This window comes from Pongo abelii, chromosome 3 (assembly GCF_028885655.2).
Source record: "Pongo abelii isolate AG06213 chromosome 3, NHGRI_mPonAbe1-v2.0_pri, whole genome shotgun sequence".
NCBI lineage: Eukaryota > Metazoa > Chordata > Mammalia > Primates > Hominidae > Pongo > Pongo abelii.
The window spans coordinates 33,070,544-33,089,757 of record NC_071988.2 but is presented as its reverse complement, the minus strand read 5'-3'; the positions used below and the strand labels follow the sequence as shown (position 1 = coordinate 33,089,757).

The 19,214-nt window shown below is 34.3% G+C and overlaps 1 long non-coding RNA gene across 1 annotated transcript in view; it reads right to left on the bottom strand.

Moving 5' to 3' along the window:
• Positions 1–1,016: 1,016 nt before the first annotated feature.
• The window catches only part of LOC134761348 (uncharacterized), a 32,698-nt gene continuing 14,500 nt past the window's right edge, over positions 1,017–19,214 (bottom strand). Inside the window, exons 2-3 of the long non-coding RNA XR_010139869.1 lie at positions 7,343–7,429; positions 1,017–1,468 (exon numbers count right to left, since the gene is read on the bottom strand). This is a non-coding gene — a long non-coding RNA (uncharacterized LOC134761348). The remainder of the gene's footprint in view (positions 1,469–7,342; positions 7,430–19,214) is intronic.

Sequence of the window (19,214 nt, the reverse complement as noted above, 5' to 3'; positions counted from 1 at the left end):
CCTTGTCATTGGCAGATATTCTAACAGATGAACTAACCACTAATTTTTGCCAATGATTTGTAGCAATTTTTTATTTGAATCTGTAGGATGTAAGACACTTTTTACGCTGAACATGTCACCAAACAGTACAAGACTAAGGTAAAAGTAGCTAGGAAATGTACAGGGACTCTTAAGTTATTTGAAACAAAGATTTCACGAGGCTTATCCTCTGGTGAAAGAAAAAAAAAATCATTTCTTCATCTCCGATAATGTCAGAATAGATAGGCCATTATTGCACACATAACTGAGTCTGTAAGAATGAATTATCCCAAGTGAAATCGTCTAAATGCTTACTTAACTCTATAGGATGAAAATTTGCAAGTGAGAAAAGTTGCAAAGCAATCTTGGGGGAAGGAACAGAGTATCAACATCACAATGAAATCTGCATTTGCCGTTTTAAGTCAGATCCTGTAACAGGACTTAGAGAAGCCTGCTGTGTTTAAAAATGATCTTTTGCCCTTGTGTGTATATTTTTCAGCATTGAAATAATCAGTCCTCTTTCAAGTATAATTTGATAGCATAATTAAAGTACCCCACTAGCACAACTTTTGGAGCTAAGCTTTTCCTTTTTCTAGTGCACTTAGAAATGTTTTCACTTGTATTTGATAGCCCAGACCAATTGACTTAGAATTCCCTGTGTGATATTGTGAAGAATTTACTTCTATTTATGTCTTTTAACACATAAAATGTTCTAAACTGTCACCTCTAATTATGGTAGCATGTAGGCAATGAAGCCTAACAGGACATCTGACTAAACTAGATGTGACATGTCAGTATCACAATACATCAAATTTGATATAATGCCCTTTTTTCACTTTATATTATAAAATATTTGATTTTGCTTTTTCATATTTTTTTGCTTTTCTTTTTAGATTCAGTAATATATAAAAATATCATGTTTTAAAATTTAGTGAACCCAAGACCTAACACCTTGAAGTAATTAACAAATAAGACAACATGTCTTTGCCTGTGCATATGCATTTAAACATATTTATTAATACAATCATGTTGGAGGGCTTGATTTACACAGCATCTTTTAGATATTCAGGTTACTTTGGAGCAGCCTAAACTTTTGACCTTTAACAATGTTCTTGCAAGCCAGTCATTCAATTCTACTGGAATGAGATTAAAACAATCCAAGTATGGCTGTGTATTCATATGCTTCTCCTTGTGTCCCTCTCCACTCCCACCACCCCAAGGCTCTGGAAAGAAATGTTTGTTTTTGTTCTCCAGACTCCTTATATAGGTCTCATCTATTACTCTTTATTCACCAATGTCTGTATATTGTAGTGACTAATTTCTTATTATTCCTCTACAGAGACTCTTCTGCAAAATTCTTGAGAAAATGAATTCATTAAGTCTTCTTACATTCTGGTTGCAGTTTATGGTTGGCCCTTAGATTTCAGGATTCAAGTCTACCATTCACAGCCTAGAGAGACAAACATGAAAGCAGTTGTTTTCTTTTGGATAAAGGAGTTAAGATTTCTTCCATATAAACAGTTGGGGAAAAAGCAGACATATTTATTAGGCCCCATTTAAGAGTTTATTGACTCTGTTTAAAAAAGTCGTTAAAAACTTCAAAAAAAAAAAAGCAACGACAGTGTGGAAGGAGCTTTCAATGCTGAATATTGAACATTGAAATTTGAACATTAAAGCTTGAACATTGGCTTACAAACACACCAACAAAACAGTTATTATATGTATGTAACTTTGACTATATGAATTTACATGCCAACTTGTAGATTTCTCTTTGTAGAAAAGAAAACTTGAAAGATTAGTATATTGTTTTATAGGCCATTAACAAGTGCTGTATTTTATCTAGCAGTCTTATTTTAACATTTCTCCCCAAATTATCTTTATATGCCAGTTTCACAAAATGTCTTTTAAACCAGTTTTACCTTCCTTTTAGTTATCTCATTAATGAGTTGTATATAATCTTAAAATATGTTTATCTTATGTTTGTGTGAGAATCACCTTTTTAATATTAAACTTCTAACTTTTGGTTATGTCCCAGATAACAGATAAAAAGAAGTGATTATACTTGAAGCATTTTTTATTCCAATTAATCTTCATAATAAATCTATTAAATTTAGCTCAAGAAATATTTGTGGAATGACTACTTATACAGGTAATGTGATAGCACCTGAAAGGGGAAAGGTTTCCTTGTCCCCCTTGCAGGGCATGTGACAGGGGAAGTGGCTTGCTTCTTCAGTGCCCTGCTGCTCAAACCTCTTGGGGAGGATACAGATGGGCAGGCTGTGGGGCTCCAACCCCACGGCAGTGTCTAGGGGTGAATGTTTACAGCTCCTGAAGCCCCAGTGGGCGAGTGTCATAGTTTTTAGTGTTGCTGTCTATAGGCTTCTGTTAACCACCTCAATTACACCCTCTACCTTGTTGCAAGGACAGAGGGCTTTCTGTACCCCAGGTTCTTGCCTTGATGTACTGGAAGAACTGGCTCACACCTGGGCTTGGAGAATGAGTGCAAGGATTTATTTAGTGGCAGTGGCTCTCAGCAGATGGAGCCAGAAGGGAGATGGTTTTTCCCTGGTGTGGGGCCGTGGAGCTTCTCCAACTGTTCTGGCCAAATTCTGCATCATTCTGCTGGTCGATGCCCTGCTGGCCTGCTGGTGTCTTCCACCTGGGTGCTCCTCTTGACATCCTCTTGACGTCTAGTCACTTGTGTGTCTGCCTGCTAGGGTCTCGGGGATTTTTATAGGCACAGGATGGGGGCCTAGCGGCCCAGGGTGGTCTTAGGAAATGCAACATTTGGGTAGAAGGCAGGGGAAGCCTTAGACAGGGACCATGCCCTCCTTTACCCAGCACTTCCCTTCCCCACTTCCGTATCATTTAAAGGGACCATGCCCTTCCCTTCCCAGCACGCCCATATCACAGCTACTCACAAAAAGTGTCTGCTGTCTGGTCGCCACTCCAAGAGATACATGTAAGAAAATTTAAAAGAAGATATACAAGATAATAAACGATAAACATTTATAGATAGTTATAATAAAGTGGATCATAAGAAAGGTGAAAGGCTGTAGAAACTGATGAAATAAAAATAACTTCATCTACAAATTCAGAGAATATACCATTCCTACTAAAAATTAAGTACATATTCAACTTATGTTAAAAATAACTTCATAACCACTCTTCTACTCTCGATGAAATCAACTTTTCTATCAAATTTAAAGAATGATACTGTATAACATTTCTCACTAACCATATTTTTTCAACTTTTTTCTTTCTATTCTAACAACCCTTTAATTTTCTAAACATTCTTGGCCAATGCCTCTTACTTAATGCACCAAGTATTCAACTGTCAGCTACTTGGAATGTGACTGATATGGTGGATATGGATGTTTCCACTGCCATTAAGGACATCAGCTGTAACTGAACAGTAACTACAGACAAAAAGCCTTATGAGAAAATAACTAGTTCTCCACAATTCTACACTCTTAGTAAAAACCAGCCATGATTTCATAATGTAACATTCTTTATTTTGGTATAAATATGAAAAAAATCAGATTCATAATACATTTGTCTTGAATTTTTTTTTACTCATAAAGAAGAATTTTATCAGGAATGCTCACCACTTTTACTGCCTCAGCTTTCTATTAGGCATGATTTTAGATGCAAAAATGTTTCTTAAATGAGGTTTTATATTGATCTCCCATTATACCCAAGGACTCCCTAACATAAAAACCTCACAAGTACATAGTAAGTTTGAAGATGACAGATTTATAATTTTGATTTTCAACAGAAAGTACTTTATCCTAATTTACTTAGAAGAGAATAGCATATTTAGAAATGAAAAATAGTTTTCACTTTTTAATGCAACTAGTTAAAAATAGTTAACTGAATCTCATCAGGGAAAGGCATTTTGTAGTACTTAAGACAAAAATGATATACTTGTAAATATTACAGATATATTTTAAAGTTGACAAAGTATTCTCAGCCATTTTAAGTTATAATCTGTCAAAGACAAAAATATGCCACTACAGAGGATCCAAGATGATAGGTCTGATTTGTCAGTCATCAAGGTTTGTAACAAATAGTATAGATTGAAGCAGATCAAGCATGAAGTAGTATAAAATCATCTAATGCTCTGTTATGTTGGCAAATTCCAAAGGTGTGGATATTATAAAATTAGAAAATGGCTAGTGAATAGTTTGAGAGGCAGTGGGCTCATCAACCGAGACATGACATAAATAACAGAATTACTTTACAAAAGGAAAATGGACATTTTTCAGAAACTATCATCCCACATATAATTGCTTTAACTGGTGCAAAAATGACTTCCTGAGATGACAGGTATCAATCTTTCATCAACCTTTCTCTGCAGTGATGCATAAAACAGATGGTGTTAAGGTATCCAATGGAAGTGGCAGGGTAAATAACATAGGACATAATAACATAAAATTACTGCAATACTTATTCCACTGTTAGAAAAAAAGATAACAAAAAATAACATACCAGATTACTGGCGTTGAGGTTGAGCATGACTTTGCAGGAATGACAATAAAATATTCCTGTCATTTATTTCAATGGGTATTTATGAAGCCACAACTCTGTTCATATATTAGACAAGTTGTTGGAGAAAACAGAATGAGAAAAAGAGAGGTGTGGTCCCTCCCTGCTGTCACAAAGTTTACTCAAGTAACATGTACTCAAGCAAGCAAGCAACATAGCATATTGCAATAGTGTTTCAATAGGAAAATACAAGTTAACTGCAGCAGCACATTTAGGAGAAAACAATTTTCCAGGAAGGATTTTCAGAGACATAATTATTATACGAGTAATTACTCATCATACTTAATACATGTATACATTTATAATAGGTTCTACTTTTGTGTACTACAATTCAAATATGCCAACTTATTTTCTTTAGTCTATATGAGTTTATCTTGCCCCATTACTCCTACTATATAAAAAAAGAGAAGAAAAATACATATATACATATGCATATACACACCTATGTGTATATGATAACTCAGTCTCTACTGATTTAAAAATAGTTAATGCTAATCAATTCAAATGTTCTCTCAAAGTTGACCAAAATTAATAGCCCCTGTTCAGAAATCATACATAAATCTAAAGTCTTCATGCTTATGCTGTACCATCATGAATTTTTGTTTAAGGAAATCAATATTTTATGCCAAAAATAGAATGCTTCTTAGAAAATAATTGAAAGAAGGAAATTCATTATATAACAGAAGAGTAGCAGTTGATTGAGACAAGGAGATTGTTATATGCATGAGTTAAAATGCTTAATTGTGTTTGGATCCTATATCAGAACTAATTTCCTCTCTTTTTAGGTTAGCATTGAGGTGAGTCCCTTGATGATAAAGCCATATCATCACTTGTTTTACTCTAAACAAAGATATTTATAAAAATAGTAAACCTGATTGTATTTCATAGTATTAAGACAGATTCTTGTGTAAGATTGTTATTAATTTTTACAATGCTCCTAATGTCAGCTTAGGTAAAATTAATTAGAACAACCGTATCTTAGGAAAATAGAGTCAATGAACAAAGATTGTCACATATTTAAAGGAAATAAGAGCAGATGAAAGCTGTTCCTGAGGAATCAAGTAAAGAGAGTTTGAGACAGTGGCAGATGGAACAGGAAGAAAAAAATAAGATAAAATGGTGACATCTGTTAAAATCATTTTGGAAGAGTCATTTACACACTATGGATGAAGAGCAATTTATTCCTGGAAAATGCTTGTTGCCCAGGTTGTGCAAATTCTCATTTATGGATAGATTTAGTTGTTGATCAATCATACTGCTTTTGAGAATTTTAATCTGTTTTGATTTCTTAAAAAATTCCCATGTATATAAACAAAGTCCATTTACTTGATGGCATTATATTAGCCTTAGGATATTTGGAGGACTTGCATCCTTGGAGACAAGGGCATTCTAGATGTCAGATGTTTTCAGGACAACCCTCTCACCCAGTGAGACAGATTGTATGTTTTTTCCGCTGTGGCTTGCTCCTACTATTTATTTCTATTTCCTTCAGCCCAGAAAGGATTCTTGTAATATATCAAGTTCATCAGCATTTTTAAAATTCTTACATTAAGCTATTTAAATTGAGGTTCTATTTTACCTCAAACATATCTATAACCCGTATTTATCTATCCAATCGAGAGTTCTTGCCATGTAATTTTTTTTAAAAACATTCTGCAATTTCCCTGAAGTTTTTAAGAGATCTTTGTTTGTTTGTTAGAATAATCCTCAAGTTTTTCTAATCATAGCACTTTTATTTTCTCATTCTTCCAATTAAAATTCTATCCTCTTCATTTACAAAGGTGAATATATTTGGAACTGTCATCTCCAATGAATGAAATGTTATTAGAAACCCTAGAAATGATATTTGAAATAATTATTACAAAGCATTTTATAATTTGTTAATTTTTCCAGATTTCTATAAAAAGCAAATGCAAATAGGAAAGAAACAAGAACTGGGCTTTCATATATTTTCCAATCTGAGCTGATTTCAAGACTTGAAGATTAAGTAGTGGTAAACAAGAGAAAAAAAAGTTAAAATAAGGAGGATGATAAATGTAGAAGTTATCAAAGATTACAATTTTTTAAAATCTCAAAGCTTTTGTTTAAAGAGATTCCCATCAAAGGCATTTGTGTCAAAAAGAAAATTAATAAAGCTGAAATGGAATTAGAATCAATAAGAAACTATCAGAGCTGGAAGGACATTAATAAATCCATAATAAAAACAGCATTATACAGATAAAAAAAAAAGTCAGGGGTCAAGAAACTTACTTGATTTGTCTAAGGTCATGTTACTATATCAATTCATTTCCAAGACCAGTGTTTCTCCAAATAGAGATTAATGAAAAGAAGAAAGAAAAAGAAGAAAGAAGAAAAAGCGGATCTCCACTTATTATTATTATTTTTTTTTCCACCTGGAGGTCCTGATTCATTTGGTGTGGAACGGAGCATCCAAATTTCCTGTTTTCTTGGCTAACAGCAGAAAACTACTAAATGGAAAAAAATATGATATGAACTGAAGTGGTAGAAAAAAATAAAGAAAAAAAAAACAGGAGACTTTGTTTTTGGCAGTTTTTTTTATCATACATATATCTCCCTCAGCAGCCACATGAGTGGGGATGGCTGGGTCTTTCTCCATTCTTTGGGCAAGTATATTTCAAAATATGTTTGAGACTATCACATCCAAATCACCAGACAGGAGATCATAGCTATGCCCAGGCTTTTTTCAATGTAACTTAATAAAAATCTCTGTGAATAGTTCCCCAAATTCTGCATTTTTAACAAGCTCCCCACTTACAGAGCTGTCTCCTTGAGTGCAGGAAGGACAGGCTGTTTTACTGTATAACTGGGACACCGAGTACAGATTCTGGTTCATAGGAGGTGCCTAGAAAATAAGTGATTGGTAAATAGTTAAATTGAATTAATAACTATAATAAGCAGTAAAGCTTAATAAATACTATTTTTTTAAAAAAAATTGTACATATCTACCACTAGATATAAATTTTGGTTGGTGTTATTCCTCATTTACCAAAGTGTTGGTTTTTACACTTTTCCAAAAAATGTCAATTGCTATTCTGTACTCTATACAATCAGAAGGGAGTCAGTTTGAGCACATAAAAATGACATAATATTCCTCAGTATCAAGAATACACGGCTTGATACTTCAGATTTATTTTTATCTTTGAAATATGTTAATCAAATAAGTAATTTTAAAAAAACAGATTTTAATAATTGAAACAAACATACTAATTATGATAAGAGTAAACATGTAATGTAGCTGTAGGTTGAAATAAACTTGAAACAGTCTAGTGTCTGTATACCTTTTGCTTTCCCCAAGAACTATTTCTGCAAAATATTCACTAGACTGCAGAGATAACCCACATAGACTATGTTATTAATATGCAATCTTCCTTCCTGAAACAGTTTACATATGCAGTATACAGCATCTGGACCTTGTAATTGAATTTTCAAAGTTTGCTGTGGTTTGGGAACTGCATATGGGTCAGTAATCATTATCCAGACACCATCATTTATAGTACACATACAATTAATCAACTCATTAATTATGGAAAAAGAGTCTCAGGGAAGGCTAGTACACCTATTTCTTAAATATGTTACCCTTGAGCTGTAAAGGTAGCATTTCCATTAGCCATTGCCTTAGATTATTGTTAGATATTTGTTCTGGGATCTTTTAAAACAAGGCCCATAAGAAGAGTCAATATAAAAATCTTTCAGACATAAGGCCCATCATATATATTCACAGAATTTAATCACTTTCTGGTTAACTCACTGCTCAAGTCAGCTTTGGATCTTTATCTTCTGAAGCTAATGTCAATAACACTTTATTTTTAATTTAACTAAATTCAGCCAACTGTAGGAGAAACAAATCATGCTTCTTTTATTATTAGTTTTAGTAGATGGTTGCCAGGGCAAAATTGGTAATTAGGGACAGTAAAGTATTCTTCAAATTTTTTTTTCTTATTATACATTTGTAAACCCAGGAGGTTGTTAAATGGAGATACTTTATAGATGCAGAAAGGAAGAAAAAAAAATCAGTAAATATATCTTCTCATATTCTTGGCTCATTAGCTAACCTGACCAATTTCCTTTCCTCTTCGTCAATCCCATTTTTTTGCTATTTTTTTTCCCTACTGCGAGCAATTTATCTTCATGTTGCCCTGACTCACATGACCTACAAAACTCCTTGCAAAAAGACACACAACATTAATAAGAAAAAGAGGCTAATTGTGTAAGATAGATGCCAAGCTAAAATAATGATAAAATACAATTTGATTTCAGCTTAAGGAAGAGAGAGGAAGGGCTGTTTAATAGAGTTTTTGCTAAATATATGGTGAGCTTAAGGAAGAGGAACAGCTGTTTGCCATCTTCACTGAAGTCAGATGTAGCTTAGACTTAATATGAGAGACATGAAGAAGAGATTTTTGTCTGTAGATTTCTCATGGGAATTTTAGTCAGAGGACCATGTAACCATAGAATTTTATTTCTTGTAAGATGTAGAGACATATGAGATAATTTATGAGCCATTCAACTTAAAGGTAGGAGGAAAGATCAATTGGTATTTTAAGGGTTCCTCTTTTCTGATACCACATTGTCCTGACTTCTTTGAGCCTCAGTTTTCCATCTCTGAGCTCCTTTGCTTTGAAGTTGTAAAATACCACAGAGATCAAGGCTTACACTTTTAGCTGTTTGGGACAATGTCTGGTAGAGCATGAGCAATGACCAAGAGTAAGCTGAGATCCTGAAGTTTTAGAGTTGTCTCTTTTGTCTCAAAATTTAACCCTTTCAAGTGCTTTTAGTGGAGGATTGTGCATGAAAGAGACACCTGCTTCTTACTTATTATCTAGACCTTGTCTATATCAATTGGATATATTTCTATCTCACTGAGGTACACTCCCAAATACTAAATTTGCCCCAATTATCCGTGTGCCCTTGTTTCATGGCCAGTTGTGAAATTTTGTTCTCCATACTGCTAAGAAAATAAATGTACAATGTGGTAAGTGGTGTTATGTAAAATGTGGGAGTTGTAGACTAAAGAAAGCATCTGGCAAAGAAAACATAATAAAGTCAACAAAATGCTTCAAGATTGTTTTAAATGGTTATAAAGAGGAAACAACATAAAAATATGGTATGTGAAGGTAAAGAATTTCATGGAGGTTTTCAACGACACTTTAGCTGTGGATATCTTTTTTTTTTACAAGCAAGCTTTTGAGCTACTTTAACATGGACCTTAGATAAGCACTGAAGTTCAATTGGAAAAACAGTAGGAAATTTGAAGCTTCTACTAAACCTCAGGGCATGTGGAAATAGTTTCAGGAACCATGCATTTCTGCTCATATAACCAATCTTAAAACCATAGCCCTCAATGTTACAGTCAAGTTTTGTAGTAGCAAAAGGGCATAATTATATTTACATTGATACCTTTAATATATAGCAATATACGATTTCTTCAAACCACATAAATGTAGACCATTAGTATTGCCTTTATGTCTTTTGCCTTAAACCGGCTGCTATCAAAACACAATGTAATTCCAGTAAGACCATGAGAAAAGAAGGGAAGTGGTATTCTGGCCCCCTAATTCGGAGCAGTAGGGAGGGAACTATCACCTATCACTCCGTGTATATGCAGGGCCGATTAAACCATGGAAGAATTTCTAAGATGAATAAGTAGCTAACAACATCCTGTTTCTTCTATTTAAATTAATGAAAAAAAGTTTTGAGACTTATTTTAGGGCTTATTACCCTTTTCTTCTTAAAATATCCATTTCTACCATCTCTGGAGATCTACTACCTTACTTATCCCTTAAGTCTCTGCTTTTATTAGTCAGTGTTCATAATTGGAAGTATCTTTTCACCTCCGTCTTTCCTTCATGATTAAACATTCTGTGAAGAACAGGGCTCATGATTGGTGAATATTCATATATCTATGTTAACTTATATGGGACAACATATTAATTATTAAAATATGAATGTATCATACAAGACTTTTTGATATTGGAGGCTTCACCCATGAGTCCAGACAAAGACACACCTATTATACAACTTACATTTTCACAGCTAATGGCCCATGTCTAAAAATGTAAAATTGAAGTATATCTTTAATAATTTTGCTTTTGAATAATTATATTTTCAGTGTTTCTGGAGTCTGTTTTGTTTTCATCTTTTTTATTCCATTAAAAAGCTCACAGATTTTAGGAATTTAGATGTGTGTTATACCAGTCTAGATAATAAATGCTGATTACAATTAAAACACTAGGTCAAGTGAAAACTGGAACCAAGTTTAAAATTATTTTTATATCTCTTCACACTTAGCCAGCAAAATACCCATGCTAGATAAGATTATTGTTCAAAATTATTGCTGTCTTCATCAAAGCAGCTCATATATTCCTTGCTAATACCATGTAACACCCACTGCTTCTCTGTGGGAGGAATATACTTCACACCGCTACTGTCAGGGTTGAGGATGTGACTTAGTTGGTGCATTTGTCAGCTTGTGCTGTAATAAGAAACTACTCTAGACTAGGAGGCTAAAACAACATTGATTTCTCACAGTTCTGGAGGTTGGAAGCCTGGGATCAAAGTGCCTGTAGGCTTGTTTTCTCCTGAGGCCTATCTCCTTGGCTTGCAGATGGTTACCTTCTTTTTGTGTCCTTGCATGGCATTTTTTCTGGGTCCACACATCCCTGGGTGTCTCTTGCTTTCTTCTTAAAAGGACACTAGTCCTGGCTGGGCACGGTGGCTCATGCCTGTAATCCCAGCTCTTTGGGAGGCCGAGGCAGGCCGAGGCAGGCAGATCATGAGGTCAGGAGATCGAGACTACGGTGAAACCCCGTCTCTACTAAAAATACAAAAAATTAGCCGGGCGTGGTGGCAGGTGCCTGTAGTCCCAGCTACTCGGGAGGGTGAGGCAGGAGAATGCGTGAACCCGGGAGGCGGAGCTTGCAGTGAGCCGAGATCTCGCCACTGCACTCCAGCCTGGGGCGACAGAGCAAGACTCTGTCTCAAAAAAAAAAAAAAAAAAAAAAAAAAGGACACTAGTCCTATTGGATTAGGGCCCCACCTTTATGACCACATTTAACCTTAATTGCCTCCTGAAAGGTGTATCTTTGAATACACTCACATGGGCTGTTATATGCTTCAGCATGTGAATTTTGGGGGGACAAAATTTAGTCCATAACACCTGGGCTGATGGAACATGATTTAAAGTTTTTGCAAATTCTGAGTAAAAGATGAAAGGTCCGTTTAATGGTTGCTACAGCTCTCTTCCCTCTGCCATGAGGCCACCATGTACTCAAACAAGGCTGCCTCTTTACCCTGGGCTCTGGATTAAACAGGACATTGAACAGAGCTGTATTCTACTTGTTACCACCACGTAAGGAGAAAATCAAGTAAATCTTTTTGTTTTCACCATTATGATTTCGAGACTTTCATGTCTCTTGATATCACAACTTAGCCCAGCAAGAGCTAAGTAATAAAGTAATCATTACTTATAAATAGAAAGCTTTTATTAAATTACGTGGCTTTGGTTTTGGAGTCAGGCTCCAGGCAGCAAGGGATTCATTATTAAAGGTTGAATAAAATGCAGTAACAAACCATTTGGTAAAACTATTAGCTGCAAGTACCTAAAAGGCAATTGATTAAGCAAACAGGCTCCTGGTGATGTTACTAGCATATCACTCTCTCCCGCAACCACTAATTAGCTACATTTACTAGAGCTACAAAAAGTGCTACAAGAAAAAGATGAGCACAGAAAAGCATTGGCAGCTTAGAAAAATTAAAAGAGAAAAAAATCCAGAAATTATCGGACTTGCAGGATTAAGATGTAAGTATTTTTCATATCCAACTTGTTAAAGATAAATTAAGAAATGCTTTGAGTGACAAGTCCAATTAGGACTCAGTCTTTGATTTAGACAAAATCCAGAAAACAGCTTTCATATCCTCGTTGAAACCAACTAATTAAGCAACATGCCATAATTCCTTTCAGTTGGACAAAAGAGCTCCATGAAAAGAGACTAAGGATGGACTTTTATCTGAAAGTCTGATAGTTTAATAAAACTATATTTTAATTTAGAGATAGGCTTGCATATGCAAAATATCATGGATGTCACTACAGGTATGTTAAGATGACTATAAATAAGAAAATCAATTTTAAAAATTCCATTGCAGTTTTAGAGAATGGTTCTGCCAACAGGGCCACAGTACTGGATTCAAATGGACTGTGGCAATTTAGGACTTAAAATGACTTTGGAACATCTAATATTCTGCAGACAGAATAAAGGTTGGAAAATGTATTCTAATCTCCCTTGCTCCCTCACAAGGAGGACATATTTTCTAGAGTCCTCTTCAGATTTTTTAATGGAAGATAAAGGAAAAGGAATAACCTCTCCAATGTTGTAGTCAAGCATTTTGGAGAATAAGAGATAGGGGAGCTACTGATGGGGAGCATAGTTAGGGACTTTGATGAAACATTAAGACTTCAAGTAAGATTTCAGAATGACCTGGTCTTCTCTGAGCATTCTAGTCTACTATTTGAGAATGAAAGCTTGTGAGTATGTGTGTATAATTGTATGTGTGTGTGTGTGTATGTATATGTGAATGCATGAGAGAAAGAGAGAGACAGACTCAGAGAGAATAGTTATTTTAAAACAGACTCATATTTTTTTCACAATTTCATAATATAGTATATACTATTACAGTTTTTGCATTATTTGAAATTTACCTGTGTCAGTGTAGATTTTGTTAAAATTATTCTTATTTTTTTCTCTTATCTCACTCTCTTTCAATTCATCTCTCTCTCTTTCTCTCTGTCACATAACACACACACATGCACACACACACACACACACAGAGATGGATTTTTGTAATAAAGAAGGAAATACAACTTTGGGCTAAGCAGCTAAGTTAATAGGTTGGCTGAGTTGACAATGACCTTCATAGAGAAATCTAAAAGAGAGGAAAGGTAGCATTCTCTGTCCAAAGAGTGAAACCTTTGTCAATTATTTTATGGTATGTTATTTTTTTCTTTCTTTGTTTTTTTGAATGTTTGATATCTATTTGACTTTCAGTTGTACCAACTAATATTCCATGGCCTTGTAAAGAATAAGATTTTTATTATAACTTTAAATCTGTTAGGTCCTGAGTTCAAGACTCTTCAGGAACAGAATGGAGGATAGTATGTGGGTGTAGAGTCTAAGATTCTCAAAGAAAAAAGGAAGACAAGAGACAGAATGGGGAAGTTGGTAGACATCTTCAAGCTCATATTTTTGTCTGTGTTTGGAGGTATTTATAAATGGAAGTTTCTAAATCCTCTTGTTCTTGACATTGTGTATATTTAGAACCTACTTTTCAGTTTCTCATCCTCAAAAAATACTTTAAATTTAAGAGGACACATTTATAAATACCTTATGTAAATAAATCAAAATCTAAAATTTTATTTTTATATGTTAAATATTTATTTGTTGTTTACTCATTTATGTTGACACCATAGTGGTGTTTAGTTTATTATGCTGCTGAAGTAGCTTCTTAGTACTATGTACTAAGTACTTAGTACTTAGTACTATGGGTAGTAGAAGTACTTCTAAGTACTTCTTAGTACTTAAATATATGATGGGATATATTTAATACTGCAGAACATTTCTGTACTAGACATCACACTGCCTAAGTTCTGCTTATGGGCAAAATCAAAGTCTACTCCTCTACAATAGGGAGATTAATGGGAATTCAAAGAGTAAAAAACATATTACATCCAAGTCCCTTGTTACACTAAGCTCATCTGAGAATCATTCTTCAGCTACCTATTGAGTAAGTTGTTTATTGTTAGGGGCCTCTGTTGAAGAGGAAAGGAGTGATTGTAATTGAAGGTGTTTATCTGGGAAGGTTCTGGGAATTTGAGAAAGACGAGGTCCCAGCACTGAGACAGGGGGAATGGATTTCAGTGATTGGATGGCAGCATAATGGGAAATAAGATATAATGAAGGAGAGAAAGCCAACAGAAGTAGGAACATGGAACAAGCTTTAAACAATTGCTAGGAGAAAGCAAACTAGGCCATTGTATCAATGTGCCTATGCAATGTTATTGTAGCTTGCAAAATTACAGAGAGTAAGAACCTCCTTTAGAGAGATTGCACAGGGACATTAAGTTTTAAGTAGCATAATCAAATTCAATAAGGCAAAAATAGAAACCATTTTATCTTACAATTAGTTTCAAAATTAAATCAGACATCTATGCTATCAGGCTGACTATATATCACATACTTAAACTCAAATTAATAAGTATTTATTGATGGCTTGCTATATACATGCAATAAATTATAGTAAATAAAGAAATGAGAGTAAGACAGATTCAGATTTTCAGAAAATTACTTTTTAACTTGTGGGGACATAAATCAATGTTTGGATAACTGAAAAAACAAGGTATACCAAGTTCCACATTAGGTATACAAAGAGGTAATTAAAGAGATCCAGTGGAGGAAAACAACTTATCTAGTAGGAACACAAAATTTTTTTTAAAAGATGATATTTGCTTGGAAATAAAAAAAGAAAAACCTATATACTAAAAAGAAAAATGGTGGATATACGTTGTATGCAGGAAAAAATATGTAAACAAGTTCAAGAATTAGAAGAGTGAATATATTTGTTCCAATTTGTCAAAATAATTATACATATATGCATATATAATTATATATTTGCCATATATACACATATACACACAAACACACTATATATATATATACTCATGTAGTTGGGACTCCTGCAACTCGTGTAGTTGGGACTATATATATATAAATATAGTATGTGTGTGTGTGTGTGTCTGTGTGTGTGTATAAATGGCAAAGGACTGATAAAATGATTGAGATTTATAGTATTTTTTCCCCTCATTACCCATTTCCAAACTAATAATAAAGTCTACTCTCATAAACACATAAAACAAGTTGGGAAAATAAAAATTCACTCTTCTCATTGCAGTGATTACATATTTATTCTTTTATTTATTTAACCATGAAAAAAACATTTTGTACTTTTCACATAACAGAAAATGTATATAAACTACTGGAATAAACAAAGTAAAGTGCCCATTTCTACAAAGTTCATATTCTAATGAGAAAATTGAGAAACTGATGAAGAGAATAGAGCTATTTGACAAATGATAAAATCTTTCTAAGGAAATAACATTTAAATGGAAAACTTAATGTAATGAATCAAGTATAGGAAGAGCCAACAAAAGAATATTTCAGAATTCTGGAAGAAATACAGAGTTGTTAGTGTGAGGAAATATGCTATGGCAAGTCACAGGAAACAATAACTATGATATTCCAACTCTTCACATCAAGTGGTAGAGTCAACTTCCCCTCTACTTGAACGTGGGCTGACTTTGTGACTTTCTTTAGCAAAAAGAATATGGTGGAAGTGACTATGTGCCAGTTATAAGACGAGGCCTTGACACTGCAACTCTTGTAGTTGGGACTCCTGCTATTTCCATGACAACAAGCCCAAACTAGCCTGTTGGAAGACAAAACATTATGCAGAACTTAGTTTATTTATCTCATTTGTGCAAGCCATGGACCCAAAACTTATATGAGAAAGCCCAGCCAAGAGGAACCAAAGTGAAACGCAGCTGATCTGTTAGATGACCATGGTTGCATGATCAAGTCCAGCCAAGATCAGTCTAGCTTGACCAAGATCAAAGGAACTGCAGACCCAATATACAGAATCTTGGAGCAACAAGGAATTGCTATTTTAAGTGACTAAATTTTAAGGCAAGTTGTTAATCAGCAATAGATAATTGATACAATATCTTAGTAATAGATTTTTAATTTCACATTATAAGAAAACTCAAATTGGTTCACTCTGTATACCAGTATCACCAAAGACCAAGATGTCCTGTCAGCTTCAGCATATTTTTGCTTGTTTTTTCATTTATTTTTTGTCTTTACACTGACAGTCTTTCTTACAAGATGACTGATACATTTCAAAGCACCATTTCTTGTTATAATGGCACTCCAGGTAGGAAGAAAAAATACTTCTTTTCCTCATTTCTCTTTTTTTTATTTCAGGAAAATAAAATCTTACCCAGAAGTCACTCAGCACACTTCTGGCCAAAACTGAATCATTTACCCACTGAAATCCATCATATATAAAACAAATTGATAGGAAATTGACCAAGTTTTAATGTTATGATTTACTCCATAGGCATGCTGTCACTCAAACAAATTAATCACCTAACATTAAAGAAGATGATAAAGAAAACTGATAGAAAACAAAACACTAACACATTAAAATTTTTTAAATGCTAATTACTCTGAAGTCTGCATACAAGTTTAGATGCATATTGGAGAAGAGGGCAGGATCCATTCATACAAATAACCATAATAAAGATTTTGGATTTTTAAATAAGTGAGGAAAAATTATAGCAGCAATTAAGGAGAGTGGTGAATGGATTATAGGTGAGAAAAAGAGGAGAATCAGAGAAAAAAAAGGAAACTAATTAGGATACTATGTTCCTAAGTCCAAGTGAGAGAATATAACTAGTGTGACATAGACTAGACTAGGAAAGCTATAAATAGCCAAAAGTGTATGGATTTGTAATGCGTTTTAGGGGCTGACTTGCTCCTGAAGCATTTTCTGTCAGGGAAACATACCACTCAGGATTTATTCCACTGTTTGTGTCACTGGAGTTCATGGTTTGGCCATTTCCTAAAACTGACTGTTACTGGGGCAAGGTTTGGGAGAGGGAAGGAGTGTACTGAGAACGTTAAATGTAAGACACCCATTCGACATTTAAGTGGAGCTGTTCAGAAAGCAATTTGATACATGAACCTATATCAACTGAGGATTTAGTACTGGAAATACTGATTGAGGGTTCAGTATATTGACAGTATTTGAAGTGCTGGGCGAGAATCAAGTTACATAGGAGAAAGTAGAGAAAGACTGCATCTACTAGCATTACTTCTCCAAACTCATCTCTCATTACCTAAAATTGTACAGTTGTACAATATACAGCCTCAAACTTTACATGTTAAATAGAATCCTAAAGTAAAACATGGGTTCAAAGGTTAACATGCTGCCCACTTTCAAATTTTATTGATTTACTGCTATTTTATTAAAATGTCTTAGAGGGTGTAAAAGAGTTACTAAAGCTTTTTTTTTTTTTTTTTTTTTTTTTTTTGAGGCGGCGTCTTGTTCTATTGCCCAGGCTGGAGTGCAGTGGCGTGATCTCAGCTCACTGCAACCTCCACCTCCTGGGTTCAAGCGATTCTCTTGCCTCAGCCTCCCGAGTAGCTGGGACTACAGGAGCCTGCAACCATGCCTGGATAATTTTTGTATTTTTAGTAGAGATGGGGTTTCACCATATTGGCCAGGCTGGCCTCGAACTTCTGACCTTGTAATCCACCCTCCTCCGCCTCCCAAAGTGCTGAGATTACAAGTGTAAGCCACTGCGCCTGGCCCCTAAAACTTTTAAATATTGCTGTGATTTGCTTCTTGGGAGCATTTAGCTCAGTAAGTACCAGATCAACCCACCAACTTGTGATATTGTTTAATACATGTGAATATCACCATTCCAGGGAAATTTACAGTATCCAGCTTTGCAAGGGAATAATTACACGTGTCTTAGGAGCTTTTATTTTACTTTATTTCTTATATATGGTGACTTAAAGCAGGGTAACAATATGCTGTGATAGTACACTGTTATCAAAATTTTAAAAAATAGTCTATGCTTGCATAATTAAGACCAGTTCAATTTTGCAAGCATGTGGGGCAAGTCTACTCTATTTCTATGGAACCCAAATTTAAACTTTGTTCACTTACAACTATATGAATATATAATTCCTCCCATCTTCATTGCTCTCACAGATTTATAACTGCTTCATGTAATTTTCCTTAGATTAATTTATGCAGAATTATTGAAAAAGTAAAAACAATTTGTTATAAAAGTGCTTATTAATTGAATTTATATTCATTATTTTTGATACAAAATCACTTAAAAATTAATAGCACACATATGATCCTGCAATTCCACTTCCAAATATATATTTAAAAGAATTAAAAGCATGGACTCAAATGGAAATTTTTACACCAATGTTCACAGCAGCATTATTCAAAACAGCGAAAAGGTGGAAGCTATCCAAATGTCCATCAACAGATAAATGGATAAACAAAATGTGGTATATACATGCAAGAGATTACTACTCAGCCTTAAAAAGAAATGAAATTCTGATAAAGGCTACGACATGAATGAACCTTGAATACATTATGCTAAGTGAAATAAACCAGAACCAGAGGCAAAAGGCAACTATTGTTTCACTTATCTGAAGTGCATAAAATAGTCAAATACATAGATACAGTAAGTAGAATAGAGGTTAAAGGGGCTGGAAGCAGAAGGGAATGGGAAGGTGTCTAATGAGTACAGAGTTTCAGTTTGGGAATATGAAAAAGACGTGAAGATGCATAGTAGTAGTGATGGTTGCACAATGTAGTGAATGCACTTAATGACACTCAAGTGTACATTAAAAAGTGGATAAATGGTTAAGTTTATGTTATGTATGTTTTATCACACAAAAAATGTAACAGCACAAAATGACCTAGATCAGTTCTTATGTGGTACAGTATTATTTTTCTCCTTTCTCTTTTCTAGTTTGAAGTGGGCTTTACTA